Raw genomic sequence first — 17795 nt, forward strand, 5'->3', positions numbered from 1 at the left:
CGTCGACCCCGGTATACCACATCGTTCCAATTCACTCTGTTCCTTGCACGCCTTTCACCCTCCTGCATGTTTTTTTCATACTATTCGCCATTTCCTGCGTTAGCGAGGTAGCGTTAAGAACAGAGAAATGAGCCTTTGAGGGAATATCTTCACTTGGCCCCCTTCTCTGTTTCTTCTTTTGGAAAATTAAAAACGAGAGGGTAGGATTTCCAGCATCCCGCTCCCTTCACTTTTAGTCGCCTTCTACGACACGCAGGGAGTACGTGGGAAGTATTCTTTCTCCCCTATCCTCAGGGATAATATATATATATATATATATATATATATATATATATATATATATATATATATATATATATGCTGAAAAAAATATGGAGAAGGAAACACGAGATCCAGAGCACTTTCGTGTATTGACACATCTTCGGATGACAGTTACAGGTGTGTTAATACACGAAAGCGCTCAGGATCTCGTGTTTCCTTTTCCCCATGGTTTTTCATCATTTAAAAAAAATCATGTATTGGAGGCGATAGATTGGACCAGGAGATCCAGCCATAGTCTCTGAGTTGATAGAGGCAATGGTTGATGATCTACATAAGGTGGGGGGGACGGATTTGGAACGGAGGCGGAGGGGTGCAGCGCTGAGTCGTCGGCGTATATGAGTGTAATTTGGTTTTGTGTCCAAAGAAAGGAAATCGTTGGTTGAAGGAGGGGGAGACAGGCCAGAACCTAGAGGCACACTGCTGTTGATTGAGGTGGGAAAGGTAGGTGGGGGGAAAAGGATATGGGGAGGTGGATCCACTGTCATCCTTTAGGGAGATGAACTTTGCAGAGAGAGAGAGAGAGAGAGAGAGGGAGGGAGGGAGGAAAACAAAAACGAGGAGGAGTTCGGAGATCAGACCCTCATACAGTCTTGCTACTCCATAGTGAATCAAGGGCTATTATAACTTACGGGGTCAGTACGTACCCCCAGCGTCATGCAGGATGACCCGTTGCTCGTAACGTTTAGGGGAAGGATGATATATAGGCGGATCTGGGCCTTACGCATGATCGGAGAGGGTGAGACAGACCTCAAAGACACTTGTGGAACTGGGAATTGAGAAGACGCTGGAAGACTTGGTGTATCACCCATTACGCTGGTGTATGTGACGACGGCGTGAAATGGTGTGGGTTTTATCCGTATTTGAATTTTGTTTTCCCCTCTGTGAAGTTCGGATGAGCTTTTGAGGCGCATTCGTTGCTGGCTACTGCCGTAGGCCGACACCGAAACGTTTCTCTTCGCCGAATTTAAAAGTTCTAAAAGATATCCCTCTTCGTACACTTGTGGCCTAACACTGCGGTAGACGTGAGGACGAAGGTTCGATTCCCAGCTCGCTTCGCTTACATTTAACCTTCGACACATTTGAAATGATTTTGCAGCTGGGAAGGAAGAAAAAAGAAATATCATCACCAAACAGGTTTCATGAGTACAAAGTTGTATTCGCTGTAATAAGCAGTGAATCTTGTGTGTGTGTGTGTGTGTGTGTGTGTGTAACGGTAACTATCAGCTAATCGCAACTACACCGTGCAATAGGAGGAGCGGTCGTTATAACACGGGAGTTGAAGATCGCGTGGAGAACTCCTCTCTCTCTCTCTCTCTCTCTCTCTCTCTCTCTCTCTCTCTCTCTCTCTCTCTCTCTCTCTCTCTCTCGTCTCGTCTCGTCTCGTCTCGTCTCTCTCCGTCTCCAGGTATGGCCCGTGGTGGCATGCCCCTGGCCTCTCTAGAAGCAGGCCTCCTCTTCTCCTCGTGTATCAGCATCGTCCATGTTTTCTGCAATCTCGAATGCTGTCGACCCTTACTTCTCTCTCTTCTACTTAGGTTAGATTCATGGCCTCTAACCTCTGTATGTGTGCGCGCGCGCGTGTGTGTGATGTCCATCAGTTCCCACTTCGGCCTTCATCATCCAGAGGGCGCCCTGATGACCCCTCTGTGACGTCAGGGCCGCCCTAAGTCCCCATGGGCCGTGAGAGAATGGGATGACAGGTGGAGGGAAAGCCCCCAGGCTTATCCCAGCCTCTCCCTCTGCTGGGTTACCACAGGGCGGGTCCGGGCGGGTCCCTCCCTGCTGAACGGGCGGGTCCCTCCCTGCTGAACATCCTGGTGCTGATTCAAGCCGTCTCCAGCCCCCCTTTCCCCCCTTGTTGCAGAGGGGGTGAGAGCGCTCGGGAATTCTGCTGCTTGAAGCGGGGGGAATTAGGGGGAACTGTCACGGTTGTTGACCTGGCGCTGATATCCGTCCGAGGTGGCGAGAAGTAGAACGAAAACGTAGAGGAATGGTGACCAGCTCGGGTCTTCGTAAACACACACACACACACACACACACACACACACACACACACGCAATGTATGTGACATCAACTTTGATATATATTTTCTTATGCAACCCAGCGACCTCCTCCAGTGTCTGGTAAGGTTAAGAATTGCCTCATTTTCATTCTCTGAACATGACTTTTACGCGGAGGCCGTTCGTCTGCAGTATTTTCCGAGTTTCGGGGGGAAAAAAATATATATATATATATATATATATATATATATATATATATATATATATATATATATATATATATATATATATATATATATATATCTTTCAAACTATTCGCCATTTCCCGCGTTAGCGAGGTAGCGTTAAGAAGAGAGAACTGGGCCTTTGAGGGAATATCCTCACCTGGCCCCCTTCTCTGTTCCTTCTCTTGGAAAATTAAAAAAAAAAATAATGAGAGGGGGAGGATTTATGGTGAAGAGGGTCACCTAGTGTTCACCTGATCACTCTTCGGCAAGTGTCACCAGAAGAAGAGAGAGAGAGAGAGAGAGAGAGAGAGTGAGTGAGTCCGTTCCACACAGGTGAAGACCAAAATTTGTGGGGCGGAGGAGGACTGGATACATCCAGTTGGTTCCAGTGGGCACTAAGTCGTGGGATTCCTGAATGACACGAGACAGAGCCAAGATATCCCCCTTCTCCCTCATCTCAAGCCATCATCGCGACCTGCCTGACATGATACCGGTTCGAAACACACACACACACACACACACACACACACACACACACACCCTGCTACAGGATGGAGGCCAGCCATGTGTCACGAGGGCGTCGCCAGGCGACTCGTCCCGGTTGCTTGGGAAGCCCTACCTCACACACACCTCAGGGGGATACACGAAATATTGACCTTAAGGTTAAACCTATTTTATTCGTCGGGAGTGTCACCTGAAGAATGGTGACTGATGCTCTGGAGGATAGAGGAAGGACGCTCAGTCACTGGTGACTGATGTTGTGGAGGATAGAGGAAGGACGCTCAGTCACTGGTGACTGATGTTGTGGAGGATGGAGAGAGGACGCTCAGTCATTGGTGACTGGTGTTCTGGAGGATAGAGGAAGGACGCTCAGTCAATGGTGACTGATGTTGTAGAGGATAGAGGAAGGACGCTCAGTCAGTGGTGACTGATGTTGTGGAGGATAGAGAGAGAACGCTCAGTCAATGGTGACTGACGTGGAGGATAGAGGAAGGACGCTCAGTCACTGGTGACTGATGTTGTGGAGGATAGAGGAAGGACGCTCAGTCAGTGGTGACTGATGTTGTGGAGGATAGAGGAAGGACGCTCAGTCACTGGTGACTGATGTTGTGGAGGATAGAGGAAGGACGCTCAGTCACTGGTGACTGATGTTGTGGAGGATAGAGGAAGGACGCTCAGTCAATGGTGACTGATGTTGTGGAGGATAGAGGAAGGACGCTCAGTCACTGGTGACTGATGTGGAGGATAGAGGGAGGACGCTCAGTCAGTGGTGACTGATGTTGTGGAGGATAGAGGAAGGACGCTCAGTCAGTGGTGACTGATGTTCTGGAGGATAGAGAGAGGACGCTCAGTCACTGGTGACTGATGTTGTGGAGGATAGAGGGAGGACGCTCAGTCACTGGTGACTGGTGTTGTGGAGGATAGAGGAAGGACGCTCAGTCACTGGTGACTGATGTTGTGGAGGATAGAGGAAGGACGCTCAGTCACTGGTGACTGATGTTGTGGAGGATAGAGGAAGGACGCTCAGTTAGTGGTGACTGATGTTGTGGAGGATAGAGGAAGGACGCTCAGTCAGTGGTGACTGATGTTGTGGAGGATAGAGGAAGGACGCTCAGTCACTGGTGACTGACGTGGAGGATAGAGGAAGGACGCTCAGTCACTGGTGACTGATGTGGAGGATAGAGGAAGGACGCTCAGTCACTGGTGACTGATGTTGTGGAGGATAGAGGAAGGACGCTCAGTCACTGGTGACTGATGTTCTGGAGGATAGAGGAAGGACGTTCAGTCAGTGGTGACTGATGTTGTGGAGGATAGAGGAAGGACTCTCAGTCAATGGTGACTGATGTTGTGGAGGATAGAGGAAGGACGCTCAGTCACATCCAGGCTCAGTAGATGCCAAGAGGCGGAGGAGAATAAAGACATAGTGAGGGTAAGTTAGGGAGAGACGTGAGCCAGTCTGCACACGAAGACATACACATACGAACCCGAATCAGACGGAGGCTGATGGACCGTGGTTAGATAGGAGACACGGGCGTGGCAGACGGTTTTATTGACCTGTCATCAATTCATGAAGAACAGTCCTTTACTCGAAGAACAGATAAGAAGACTTAGAGTAATAGTATTTGTGAAGAACTGGGAATAAAAGTATATGTGAAGAACTGGGAATAAAAGTATATGTGAAGAACTGGGAATAAAAGTATATGTGAAGAACTGGGAATAAAAGTATAGGTGAAGAACTTAGAATAAAAGTATATGTGAAGAACTGGGAATAAAAGTATATATGAAGAACTGGGAATAATAGTATTTGCGAAGAACTGGGAATAAAAGTATATGTGAAGAACTGGGAATAAAAGTATATGTGAAGAACTGGGAATAATAGTATATATGAAGAACTTGGAATAAAAGTATATGTGAAGAACTGGGAATAAAAGTATATGTGAAGAACTGGGAATAAAAGTATATGTGAAGAACTGGGAATAAAAGTAAATGTGAAGAACTGGGAATAAAAGTATATGTGAAGAACTGGGAATAAAAGTATATGTGAAGAACTGGGAATAAAAGTATATGCGAAGAACTGGGAATAAAAGTATATGTGAACAACTGAATGCTGAGATCGGAGGTGTTATTTCCCTCGCGATGCTGTATGGCGTTATCAGAGATTGGATTGAGAGCCTGTAAAGCAGTGTCATCAGAAGGACAGGCAGTTCGCTGGGGATCCAGGTGGTACTAGATCAAGACAAGGCCCACAGGACAGGTGGTACGGGCAGACGCCCTACCGCTAGAGGTGGTTCAGATGTAATATTCCAGGTGGTGGAGGTGGTGGCCTGCACCACCACCTCCACCTGGAAAGCAGGGAAGCGCCGGTGGTGTGTCTTTTGTGTTACTGTGAGGCGTGACCAGGGAGGAGGAACCAGGGGCCACCCTGGGCCACAGACATACATTCTCTCTCTCTCTCTCTCTCTCTCTCTCTCTCTCTCTCTCTCTCTCTCTCTCTCTCTCTCTCTCTCTCTCTCTCTCTCTCTCTCTCTCTCTCTCGTTATGCAAACACTGATTATCATTGGCCTTCGGGAAGTGTACAGAAGGGGAGCAAGGTGGATCGTGAGGAAATAAGCAAGACAGGAGACTGGCGAGTGAGGAGGAGGAGGAGGAGGTGATGAGATCCAGCCCTCGTGTTCTTGACGCTACCTCGCTGCAGCGCGGGAAATGGCGAGGGCATCACACATCTCCCCATTGGAATGTTGGGAGATTTTCTGTCAGCGTCGGAGCCGACCCGTGGCAACGCCCCTGCCTTAACCTTTCAACCGGAGCGAGTAATTTCCCTCATCTGCATGAGGCCATAGGGCACGGCACCTGGCTGGCGGATGTCTCGTCTCTATTTCCCGTTTGCCAATATCCTGTTTTGTTCCAGCCCCGGTCCTGATGCTCCTGTGTGGATGGCCCCCCCTGCTCTACATCAACCTCCTTCACCGTGTCCCGCCGCTCCCCTCACCTTAACATTGTATCTAATCGTATACATTTAGGTACACGTATATAACAGACGTATATTTCATATAATTGTATATATTTAGGTACACGTATATAACAAACGTATATTTCATATAATTGTATATGTTTAGGTACACGTATATAACAAACGTATATTTCATATAATTGTATATAATTAGGTACACGTATATAACAAACGTATATTTCATATAATTGTATATATTTAGGTACACGTATATAACAAACATATTTCATATAATTGTTTATGTTTATGTCCACGTATATAACAAAGGTATACTTCATATAAATTGTATATATTTATGTACACATATAACAGACTTTTTTGTTTCATTATACTTTGTCACTGTCTCCCGCCTTAGTGAGGTAGCGCAAGGAAACAGACGAAAGAATGGCCCAACCCACCCACATACACATGTATATACATAAACGCCCACGCACGCACATATACATACCTATACAGTCTCAACGTATACAGACATATACATACACAGACATATACAAATATACACATGTACATATTCATACATGCTGCCTTCATCCATTCTCGCCGCCACCCCGCCACACATGAAATGACACCCGTCTCCCCCAGCGTGCGTGCGAGGTAGCCCTAGGAAAGGACAAACAAAGGCCACATTCGTCCACGCTCAATCTCTATGTGTCATGTAATAATGCACCGAAACCACAGCTCCCTTTCCACATCCAGGCCCCTATGAGTCCACGGGGAAAATGAAACACGAAAAGTTCCCAAGTGCACTTTCGTGTAATAATCACATCATTAGGGGAGACGCAAAAGAGAAATATAACAGTCAGTTGATATACATCGAAGAGACGAAGCTAGGACGCCATTTTCCCCGTGGACTCAGGAATACCTTGATCACGCGCAAAATTGTGATCTTTTCCAATATATATATATATATATATATATATATATATATATATATATATATATATATATATATATATATATATATATATGTATGTATGTGTGCGTGCGTGTGTGTGTGTGTACCACATATGTGGATGCTTTTGGTAACACCGCGAGAGAAAGTCATCTTCGGCGAGGTTGTTAATGGACGAAAAGGAACTTTTTGCATTAAAGTAGTCCATCATTTCCTCTTACCTGATTACAGCGCAGGCCTGCGAATTGTAGGAACCCCACACAAGGGATCGTGGATTTGTTTAATTGATTGATTGATATCAGTGAGGAACCCCACATAAGAGATCATGGGTTTGTTTGATTAATTGATTGATATCAGTGAGGAACTTCACATAAGAGATCATGGGTTTGTTTGATTAATTGATTGATATCAGTGAGGAACCCCACATAAGGGATCATGGGTTTGATTAATTGATTGATATCAGTGAGGAACCTCACATAAGAGATCATGGGTTTGATTAATTAATTGATTGATACCAGTGAGGAACCTCACATAAGAGATCATGGGTTTGTTTAATTGATTAATTGACATCACTCATGATTAGTGTTAATTTTTTTTTTTTTTTCATACTATTCGCTATTTCCCGCGATAGCGAGGTAGCGTTAAGAACAGAGGACTGGGCCTTTGAGGGAATATCCTCACCTGGCCCTCTTCTCTGTTCCTTCTTTTGGAAAATTAAAAAAAAAAAAAAAAAAACGAGAGGGGAGGATTTCCAGCCCCCCGATCCCTCCCCTTTTAGTCGCCTTCTACGACACGCAGGGAATACGTGGGAAGTATTCTTTCTCCCCTATCCCCTACTTGTACTGTATGGGGAGGAAGTTTTGACACTCGTGGGGTCCTCATATCTTGAAGTGTGTGTGTGTGTGTGTGTGTGTGTGTTACAACCTCTTCCTTTATAAAGGGAGAAGGGTTGTATTCTCGTGTGGCCACACCTCATATATCCTTGAGCGTTTATTGAATGGGTTTTCAGGACTTTCCAGTGTTTATTATACGTATATAATGTCTTCTAACTTCAGTGTTTCAGGTCTTGCACTTGTCCACACGTCCCTCCACACACACACACACACACACACACACACACACTCACACTTTTCTGACCTTGCTGTCAGTGTAAGTATACACAGTTTGATATCCGTCTTCAAATTAAGGTTATAAGACCTGGATCCTGCGCGTTATCTGCATGATAACGTTCAACAAGACTATTGCTGCCTGGATCCTGTTCATTATTTGCATGATGTTAAACTTCGTAAACTTCAACTATAGCCCTATTGTTCTAGGTTCTCCTCCGACTTGAAGAACCTGATCTATCATTACCAATGTCAAAGTCTTTAGGAGGAATTTACTCTTTATCACATCTTTCGTGAGTCTTTCATCCAAAGTGGTCTGGTCGAATACTTCGCTCCTGTCTTCGCAGCTCATTCTTGGCAGTTCTGGTGCCATTCTTATTGCACTCCAGGGCGTGTTTGTGTAGGAAAGGTAAATAAATGATAATCAACGGCTTATTGAATTATCCTCTAGGCAAATGGTGAGGATAAATGCATTATATATCTTGCGTTAGTAAGCAGAGTGGCTTCAAGAAAAGGAGGAATGTGAAACACTTGTTAGATTGCTAATACGATCTTTTTAGTGACGTTCATATTGGTTTGGGACGAGGCTGTTCTTGTAGCGCTTGTACGAGTTCGTATATGGATTCAAGTGCCGTTATAGTGTCGAACTGCAGCCCTGGGACGGGGGATATCACATGGCAGTGAGGTGGCGGTGTCGATAGTGGTGCAGTCGCTTTCTTTCCGAATGGTGTCGGTGCAGGTGATGGTGAGGGAGGGACTGGGAGAGTGCGGACGACTGTGTGTCGAGCGCCTCTTGCAAGGTGGCGTACAGGGGGACTAAGGATGATACTGGTTGTCCCACTGTGGTATACCTTCGCTAGTGGTCGCTGGTGTGTTGTGGGTGAGGCAGCGCAGGCGAGGGAGGAGTAGGTGGTTCTGGACAGGATTGAAGTTGTGATGTTCTACAGTTTTAATTATCTTTTAGGTATAGGAGTTCAAGCGTCCTGACTCGAGTGAAGGATGTAGGTGGCAAGCGGTTTGTGAGGTGCCCTCCTTCCAGCTTGATGTTTCGTACGTGTGACTACCTCTATGTGTACTTGGTGAGGTAGGTCTACAACCGTGGGACTTCACCTTTCGATGTTTCGTCTCTGTCACACTTCCGTCCTGAATTCATTTTTTTCTCTCTCTCCCATTTCATTCTCCATTACTGAGGTTTTCCCCACTCCATTGCTCTGTTAACATAAAGTATTTCCTCACGTATTCTCTCGGACTACTCCCTCTTCCACGGTTTCCTGTTGTGTACTCTACCGTCGTGAGGCATTGTTCCCTGTTGACATCATACCCAGTGAAGAAATAGATCTTGTACTCACGTCTCTCCTTAGTTAGTCTGTTTCCATCACGGCCCAAGTCTGTGGCTGCTCTCTCTCTCTCTCTCTCTCTCTCTCTCTCTCTCTCTCTCTCTCTCTCTCTCTCTCTCTCTCTCTCTCTCTCTCTCTCTCTCTCTCTATCTATCTATCTATCTGTATCTATCTATCTATCTATATATATATATATATATATATATATATATATATATATATATATATATATATATATATATATATATATATATATATATATATATATATTCCTATGAGTCCACGGGGAAAATGAAACACGAAAAGTTCCCAAGTGCACTTTCGTGTAATAATCACATCTTCAGGGGAGACACAAGAGAGGAATATAACAGTCAGTTGATATACATCGAAGAGACGAAGCTAGGACGTCCTGGTGGCAGATGTAACACCAAGTGGAGGGAGTGGCAGATGTAACACCAAGTGGAGGGAGTGGCAGATGTAACACCAAGTGGAGGGGGTGGCAGATGTAGCACCAAGTGGAGGGAGTGGCAGATGTATAGAGAGGCAGATGTAACACCAAGTGGAGGGGGTGGCAGATGTAACACCAAGTGGAGGGAGTGGCAGATGTAACACCAAGTGGAGGGAGTGGCAGATGTAACACCAAGTGGAGGGAGTGGCAGATGTAACACCAAGTGGAGGGGGTGGCAGATGTAGCACCAAGTGGAGGGAGTGGCAGATGTAACACCAAGTGGAGGGAGTGGCAGATGTAACACCAAGTGGAGGGAGTGACAGATGTAACACCAAGTGGAGGGAGTGGCAGATGTAACACCAAGTGGAGGGAGTGGCAGATGTAACACCAAGTGGAGGGAGTGGCAGATGTAACACGATCAAAGTTGAAGGCATTAAGGCATTTATCCAGACGGGGCGCCACCGGGTCAACCCTCTTGTGTATATCTCAACCGTGAAGGAGTATTTTATCTTATCTCCGTTATCAGATCCGATTTATCAGAGTAACTTCATATGCATCACATGACAGTTTAAAAAAGATCCAACATTACCCTTCTGCTTTATATTCTTTCCAGCGTTAATCAGATATTGTGACATTTTTTTTTTCTTTTGTGAAATTAGGGAAAACAGGAATTTTATGAAGACCCACAGAGAATGGGAAGCCATCAAGGATCAGGGTTATATATCCATACGTTGGTGCCACTTGATAATGACCAGTGTCTGATGTGCCCCTGTGTCGGGAGGGAGTTCTCTTGTGCCAGCGCCACACACACACACACACTCGAGGACCCGACCTTCTCCAAGCCAGAGGCTGGTGGTGAGCCGGATAGAGAGGTGGGTGACTGGGAGTGGCTTGCTGCACCCAGTAGGTTGTTTGGTCATACGAGGGGCTGAAAACGTGAGTGTGAGTCACTGGAATGACCACATAGGCATCAGTTGAATGACCTATGTATAGATCAAGGTGAATGACCTATGTATGGATCAAGTGATAGGCCATGTATACGTGAAGTGAATGACCATGTGTAGATCTAGTTAAGATATATATATATATATATATATATATATATATATATATATATATATATATATATATATATATATATATATATATATATATATAAAGTGAATGGCAATGTATACATCAAGTAAATGACTATGTATACATCGAGTGTAAGCACCAGGTGAATGGCCAATCATGAAAAGTCAAGAAGAGACAGGTTGAATCAGTATAATGATTCGTTACTTGACCAAGGGAGCTGTTGGTGCGCGCGCATTCGACGCGTTAGCTGTCGTTGGCACGGGAGTTGTTGGTAGGTGAACTGTTGGCACGGACGTATGTTGGCACAAACAAGAACAGATTGTACTATCGTGCTGGTGACGCCTCTTTTGCCCACGGGGGAGGAGGTCGTGCACTCAGCTCCACGAGGGAGACCAGGGGTGTTAGGAATGAAGAGATCCGGGGTTACAGTTGTCTTACGTATGTACATCACAACCTGAGACCCGAGTAACAGAGCTCACAACCAAACGGTTAGCCTGTATAACTCGAGTGTGAGGACCTCACAACGAAGGAGTTACCATGTATAACGCCGTTTGAAGACTTCATAACCCCAGTATGAGTTATTGATAACCCAGTAATGAGAAAAGCCCGGGTATGGTATATCAAAATCCTCACTAATGAGGATAGAATGAGAAAGTTATAAAAAGTTATAAAGCAGGAGGTATATATATATATTCCCAATTAGAAAGACTTTAATGAGGGCTTCCAAACCCGAGTATATTATAACTCGATACGGAAAAGAATAAAGATCCATGTATGCGGGCTTGAAACCAGGTAATAAAAGAAGCCACACGTTTTATCAGGATTGGAACCTGGTGAATAGATGATACGAAGCTGGTATTCGAAATTCTCTCTCTCTCTCTCTCTCTCTCTCTCTCTCTCTCTCTCTCTCTCTCTCTCTCTCTCTCTCTCTCTCTCTCTCTCTCTCTCTCTCTCTCTCTCTCTCTCTCTCTCTCCTTTGAAGCTACGATTGGAAGAGATTCAAGCCAGTGTGTTCACGGCATACGTCATAATCGGGGGAGTCTACCCCTTTATTCCTGGCCGTTGATTCAGCTTCTCAAACAGCCTCCCGTGCAGGAGAGTGTCAAATGCTTTCAGGTAGTCTGGTCATGAACTGTCCACCGAGCATTTCTCCTTGTCTGAAGACAGACTTTACTCAGTCACGTAGGCGGGCATGGTAGAAAACACTGGAAAGGTTACTCGAAACGGTTTCAGAGACAGAGCTTATTTCGTATTTTCCTTTTTCCATTTGGTGATTGTGGTCGAGAGGTGTGAACCAGTGGGTCGTCGTAGGGTTCGATCGCCACTTGTCAGTGAACCAGTCGAAGGGTTACGGTGTTTCAGGATCCGCCAGGCGTTTAGCTTCCTGAGGGCCGTTGTCTTTAGACGGCCTGTCCTCCTCTTGTATGTGGAGCGAGGGTGTATTATGGTTCGAGATATGTCTCGAACACTTGCAGGTGATTCATAGGTTCGAGCTTACTCGCCCGCTAGGTATAGCTTGAAATACACGACGGCTTCAGTGACCGTCTACCCATACACAGAAGTTGTCGTCAAACAAAATGACATACCCTCAAACAAAACCAGTCCTACCCTCAAACAAAACCAGTCTGATCCTCAAACAAAACCAGTCTTACCCTCAAACAAAACCAGTCTTACCCTCAAACAAAACCAGTCTTACCCTCAAACAAAACCAGTCCTACACTCAAACAAATCCAGTCTTACCCTCAAACAAAACCAGTCTTACCCTCAAACAAAACCAGTCTTACACTCAAACAAAACCAGTCTTACCCTCAAACAAAACCATTCTATAACGTCAAACGAAACTATCTTAAAACGTCAAAGAAAACGAATCTTACCGTCATATAAAAACGATCTCTTAATCAAATGAGATTTAAATGCCCACTGGAGTGTTGATGGTGTTACAGTAATAAATGAAGCCGCAGAAGATGGTGGCTGACTTAATGTGACGCGTCGTAGATTTATGCCCGTTAAGCATGAGTGTGTGTGTGGGACCATGTCTTGTGAAGATGATGGTCTTATGTGTGTGGACAGCTCAGAGGAAGATCTGGCGTCCACTTGCCATGCAGTAAGATGCGTTCTTCAGATAGAGGTATATTGAATTTCTTCATCTCGCCACCTCTCTTGGTTGGCCTGACACGGCGGTCAGTACAGAGACGTCACATGGACAGCTTCTGGATTTTCCATTGAAGTCGATCAACTTGTGGTTTCTCAGTATGCCTTTTTTTTTTTCAATGGTAGTTAGACGCAGCACCTAACTCTGCCGAGGTGCTCGCTCGCCCACTCGCTGTTATCTGTAACTCGCCCTTGGCTTTTTGGAGATCTGTTTTACCCCTGAGGCATAGAGGCTACTTAAGATTGTGTCCAGATGATTGTGTGTCAAGTGTGCCTGTGTTTGGGGGTTTGGTCTCCACAGACGGGCTGAGCGACACACACACACACACGCTGCTAAAGAAAGGACCAGGAGCGTCGTCGTAATCGTGAGTGCGAAACCTTTAGTTCACAGTCATAAGGCATAGAGGAGTTGCGTAGATCACGCATACCCAGTGTCCAGGCGAGGTGGTCTGGCCTTAACGCTTAAGAAAAGAAAAACAAAGAAAAAACTTCGAAGGAAGTAGTAGGAAAAAATAGCAAAACAAAGGCTCTCTGTCCTTCACTCCTTCCGGCACCATGCCGGCGAGGAAAACAGGAAAAAAATACCTTGCAGGATGAGTAAGCCTGAAGGAAACTAGTGAAGAGAGTGAGAGGAAGTAACGTAGGCCAGCGAGCGATGTGTACCATCATGTGAAATGACCACCTTTGGACACACACACACACACACACCCTACACTGTTCCAGAACCCTTGGGACAACCACGATATAAGAATTCTGCGGAGGTGGACATCCCCAGACCACCACACACCGTTGTGAGGCCAAAGGAGCAGCGCAGGGGGGCGCTGGGAGTCATTTACGGGTGTGAGGGACAAGTGAACCATCCCACGGGACCCGCACTTTCCATACGGAAAACAGGGCGAAGATGTGGGTGTTGCGGTGTTTATACCCGGGTGGGTTGTGGGTGAGGACCGACCTCCCCGCCAGGGTGGCGGGAGGACCCGTGTGTGTGTGTGTGTGTGTGAAAGGCTCTCTCAGCGAACTGTCGAGTCATGACCACTTCCTGGACTCCTGCCCTGATCCCCATTGGAAGCTAATGGCTTCCATTGGGTTTAGATATGTGTCGCGTTGTGTACGTCACCTGGGGAAGGAGGGGTCCGTCGTGTTCAGGAGACGTCAACCCCAGCTCAACGTTAGCTAAGGGGTCCACGTTGAGGAGACCCGGGTGGCGCGCGCCTCAACCCCAGCTCGACGCTAGGCCTGACTGCGTGTGTTGTGTCATGCGGAAAGTGAAGCGTTTTCCCGGCGCGACTTGGAAGTGTATAGAGGGCCTCAAGCCCCCACGGATGGTGGGTTGGGGTCGTGAGACAGGACGCCGGTGTACTCGTAGAGGTGGGTTCCAGCCATAGTGGGTTGGTCCTGAGACCGACCCACCAGAAGGATAACATGAATCTCTGACTGATGTCGTGGTCACGGAGATAACCAGGAAACGATATTGGACGGCGTTGGCTTGGACCAAATTGACAGAGAGAGAGAGAGAGAGAGAGAGAGAGAGAGAGAGAGAGAGAGAGAGAGAGAGAGAGAGAGAGAGAGAGAGAGAATTTACTGATATCCACGAGGAAAAATGAAACGCGATAAGCCCAAGGGCACTTTCGTGTCTCATTACACCGTCAGGAGAGAGAGATCTCATTCATGGACCTCCGCTGACGATGAGATGATACAAGGAAAGTGCACTCGGGGCTTATCGTATTTCATATTTCCCTCGTAGTTATCAGCAAATACTAGATCACGGGCACCACTGCTCTCTCTCTCTCTCTCTCTCTCTCTCTCTCTCTCTCTCTCTCTCTCTATATATATATATATATATATATATATATATATATATATATTGCGTATGAACGCGCACTTTCGTGGAACACATAATACCCTCCAACAGCCAGGATTCGAACCCAGGACCTTTTGTGTGATGGACGGAGACACTGACCGTTAAGCTATGGGGCGATTATAGCTTAGCGGTCAGCGTTCCCATCTACTACGCAGAAGGTCCTGGGTTCGAATCCTATCCGCTGGAAGTGAAAGGTATTGTATGAGAGAGAGAGAGAGAGAGAGAGAGAGAGAGAGAGAGAGAGAGAGAGAGAGAGTTAATCGCGCACTACTCCACAGTGAGGAAAATAATGAGGGTTGGGCATCGGTGAGGTAAAAACCATGCGCCAACCATTGTTCCCAGTTGGTCATCAAGTAGTAATAGTGTATCATCTACGTCAGCATCGTTAAACCCCCAATTAAGTCAGCAGCCTCACCACCCTCGTCGGTGTCAGCTGGTTGCTGTAAGTGACGTCAGCAACCAGATTGGTCACAATGATTGGATGATTAGCGTAAGGGGACGCTGTGTCGCATGCGGCGGTGGGTGGTGGTGGTAACGATGGTTGTGGTGGAAGTGTCACTGATTGTGGTGGTAGTGGTCGGGAAGCTATTGGCGTGGGTAGTTACGGTGGCGAAGATGGTGGTGATAGTGGTGATGGTTGTGGTTGTGGTAGCATCACTGGTGGTGATGGTGGTGATGGTTGTGGTTGTGGTAGCATCACTGGTGGTGATGGTGGTGATGGTTGTGGTTGTGGTAGCATCACTGGTGGTGATAGTGGTGATGGTTGTGGTTGTGGTAGCATCACTGGTGGTGATGGTGGTGATGGTTGTGGTTGTGGTAGCATCACTGGTGGTGATAGTGGTGATGGTTGTGGTTGTGGTAGCATCACTGGTGGTGATAGTGGTGATGATTGTGGTTGTGGTAGCATCACTGGTGGTGATAGTGGTGATGGTTGTGGTTGTGGTAGCATCACTGGTGGTGATAGTGGTGATGGTTGTGGTTGTGGTAGCATCACTGGTGGTGATGGTGATGATTGTGGTTGTGGTAGCATCACTGGTGGTGATGGTGGTGATGGTTGTGGTTGTGGTAGCATCACTGGTGGTGATGGTGATGATTGTGGTTGTGGTAGCATCACTGGTGGTGATAGTGGTGATGGTTGTGGTTGTGGTAGCATCACTGGTGGTGATAGTGGTGATGGTGGTTATTGTACAGGTGTTGTAGATGGTATGGAGGTGGTCAGGGGAATGGTATACCTGGTAGCGATGATGAAGGTATGGGTAGTGATGGTGATGGTGTTGTAGACGGTATAGAGATGGTCACGGGAATGGTGTCGAGGTGAGGCTGGTCATGGAGAGGGAGGAGGGAAATGGTTAACAATGGGGTACAATGGTCGTTAACCTTTTAGTTCCAAATGACGGAGGAATTTCCTGGTAATGGTTGTGTAGCGGGTGTGAGGAAGGGCACCTCCTCTACAGGACTCCTCCTCCTTCTCCTCCTCCTCCTCATCCCGTGGGTGACAGCGCCCGCCCGCCCGCCCTCCCTCAGCGGAAAGGGAATGTTGCACACGAGAAATAGGCAGAACTGGACTGGTAAAGTTCATGGCGGTGTGTGTCCATCCTGGGAAGCAATGTCCCGCTAGGTGAACTGCGGTTAGGATTAAGGCCAGACATTTCCGTTCACAGGATGGGGGTCGTGGCGTTTGGGGGGGGGGGAGCTCGTAGACTTACTTCAGTCAGAGTTCGCTGTAAATCGTCTCCTTTTTTTCCGTTTTTGTGAAGTCACTTGTCTGGATTACCCCGTTGGCCAACGTTGTGTTGTTGTCACGCCGGATGCGACCTGACCAGAGGCCCTGGGCTTGGACATCCGAGATTGTAGACGTGTCCTGAGGGACGTGTCGCGCTCCGTGCCGTGGTTACTGCAGACGAGACGTGTAAGACTTCACATACACACACACTCACGCAGAAGCGGCAACGCCTTAGAGTTTTGTCTGCCGTGGCGTGGGTGACGAAGGTATATGGCCGACACACGCCTGGGATGGCTAGCCAGGTCGCTCGAGTTGAGGCGGAGGTCTGTCTCTCTCTCTCTCTGCCGCACACACCGAGGACAGTGACACAGTCTTCCACGTATTGTGTGAAGCATCGTGTGAGAGATCATGTGTAGGAGGAGAAGCCCCCAGGACCTGCGCGGGGGGGGTAGGGTTCTTTGTGTGGGCAGGACGCAGCCCATGTGAACACCAGCAGTGGGTCCTTTATCTAGGCAGGACGTAGCTCCATGTGAACACAGGGGTGACCTCCCCGAGCAACGTGAAACACTTGCCTGACAAAGGGCTCACACCGCCAGACGCGTTCAAGGAACAAGTCTGCGAACATCTGCTCTAATCTGAACGCAGGGCGGCGTTCGAACGCGTGGGGGTGAAAAAAAAAGAACAAAGGAGTTCACACAGTTGACAGACCCAGAGTGGTACAGAGGAGTGCCCTGGTGTTATCTTTGGTGGTCCTGGGGTGTTGGTGCGATAGCTGGTGGTCCTGGGGTGTTGCTGCGATAGCTGGTGGTGCTGGGGTGTTGCTGCGATAGCTGGTGATCCGGGGGTGTTGCTGCGATAGCTGGTGGTCCTGGGGTGTTGCTGCAATAGCTGGTGGTCCTAGGGTGTTGCTGCGATAGCTGGTTATCCTGGGGTGTTGCTGCGATAGCTGGTTATCCTGGGGTGTTGCTGCGATAGCTGGTGGTCCAGGGGTGTAGCTGCGATAGCTGGTGGTCCTGGGGTGTTGCTACGATAGCTGGTGGTCCTGGGGTGTTGCTGCGATAGCTGGTGGTCCAGGGGTGTTGCTACGATAGCTGGTGGTCCAGGGGTGTTGCTGCGATAGCTGGTTATCCTGGGGTG

General features: G+C 47.3%; 1 protein-coding gene across 1 annotated transcript in view; it reads left to right on the plus strand.

The window, feature by feature from the left end:
• The first annotated feature begins 10633 nt into the window (after nucleotides 1-10633).
• The window catches only part of LOC139765849 (cytosolic phospholipase A2-like), a 144508-nt gene continuing 137346 nt past the window's right edge, over nucleotides 10634-17795 (plus strand). The window contains exon 1 of the mRNA XM_071693690.1: nucleotides 10634-10718. The gene's annotated coding sequence lies outside the window, so the exon portion shown is untranslated. The remainder of the gene's footprint in view (nucleotides 10719-17795) is intronic.

The sequence above is a fragment of the Panulirus ornatus genome, chromosome 56, assembly GCF_036320965.1.
Source record: "Panulirus ornatus isolate Po-2019 chromosome 56, ASM3632096v1, whole genome shotgun sequence".
NCBI classification, from domain to species: domain Eukaryota; kingdom Metazoa; phylum Arthropoda; class Malacostraca; order Decapoda; family Palinuridae; genus Panulirus; species Panulirus ornatus.